Raw genomic sequence first — 1,409 nt, 5'->3', positions numbered from 1 at the left:
TAGATTTATTCTCATCTGTGATTGCCCAGGGGGAGCTCTGCTAGTAGAGCCATGCCCCCAACATTGCCTAGTTTGTTGACATAAATTGTTTGTAATATTCCCTTTGCTCCCTTTTAATTTTTATAATATTACTAGTAATGTGTTTGGTTGGTATAGGTAGCTTGAGTTCTCTCATTTCTTCTTGGTAATTCTAGATAGGTTTGTCACATTTGTTGATATTTTCAAATAACTGACTCATTTTCCTCAAGTTTTCTCTCTTGTTTTTTGTTTCTCATTTTAATTTTTTCTCAAGATATTTTTTTCTTTTATTTAAAATGTCAGCTATCACAACACATTATAAAATAAAATGAAGACCTTAGGATCACATTAAAAGTTTTAAAACATCTCTATATAGTCACAAAACAAAACATGCTGCAGGGATGCAAATATAGTTTGATACCAAATCTCAGTATATTTTCACCATAAAAACTAATGGAGAAGCACAAGCCTGTCTGTGAACTTCCTGCTCTTCAGCAGGAGCTGACATGACTACTTCTGAGAAACAAAAATGATTTCTTTATTCAGAGACTATAGATTATTGACAGATTTTTACAATTTCATTGAACACCATGCTTTGTTGAGAAATTACCACTCATTTCTATTTCTAAGGAAATTTCTATTTCTACTTCTATTTCTAAGTCATCATATCAGAATTATAATGCACTTTACAACACATATTGGCACAATATGAAAAGTAGACACTTTTTGAGTTTTCATCGCAAAACAATGATTATTATTAAATAAACAATTATTCCTCATAGTAATTACTCCTTATTTTTTTACATTTTGTTGGCCATTGACACAAATGAAGCTCAGTAAATAACATACTAGGTAGTTTATTTGTGACTTCTTTCATAATTCTGCCTTGCACTTCTTTCATAAGCAGAATTAAAAGGTCTTTTGCCCATTAGTCCAACAAAGAAATCTGTTTTATGACTTTTATGAGGGATCAGGCCATATCAATAAAAAGCCTTTAAGAGGGCCACTTATTCTTCAGTTGAAGAATCAGCCTCCGGTTTGCCCATTAATCCACAGAATTTCTGATGAGGATTGATGCTCCAGGAGATTCTCAGCAGAAGACAGTCAAAGGGCTTGGGCAGCTTTTCCTTGACCTGGTCGCTGTCGGACCAGTTGGACCAATAATTCAGATTATAGTTGGCTTTGATTTCTTCTGCAAACAGTTGAATGGAGACGAGAAAAAAAAACTGCCAAGGCCCCGAGGATTTTCATGCTAGATTTTGCGGGAGGATAGACCCTCAGGTTTCCTCTGGCTGATCTGAGCCCGCAAGGCGCTCTGCACTGTCTGTCACCCAGGTGATAGAACTGAAGGTTGCAGCGAGCTTTCTGCCTGCTTGGTGCTGCACGGTATT

The 1,409-nt window shown here is 36.0% G+C and overlaps 1 pseudogene; it reads right to left on the bottom strand.

Moving 5' to 3' along the window:
• Positions 1 to 839: 839 nt before the first annotated feature.
• Positions 840 to 1,269, bottom strand: LOC118976860 (protachykinin-1-like; annotated as a pseudogene).
• Positions 1,270 to 1,409: the final 140 nt, after the last annotated feature.

Source organism: Sturnira hondurensis, unplaced genomic scaffold (assembly GCF_014824575.4).
Source record: "Sturnira hondurensis isolate 20B ecotype Veracruz unplaced genomic scaffold, ASM1482457v3 Scaffold0000293, whole genome shotgun sequence".
Lineage (NCBI taxonomy): Eukaryota > Metazoa > Chordata > Mammalia > Chiroptera > Phyllostomidae > Sturnira > Sturnira hondurensis.
This window is presented reverse-complemented; position numbering and strand designations above follow the sequence as displayed.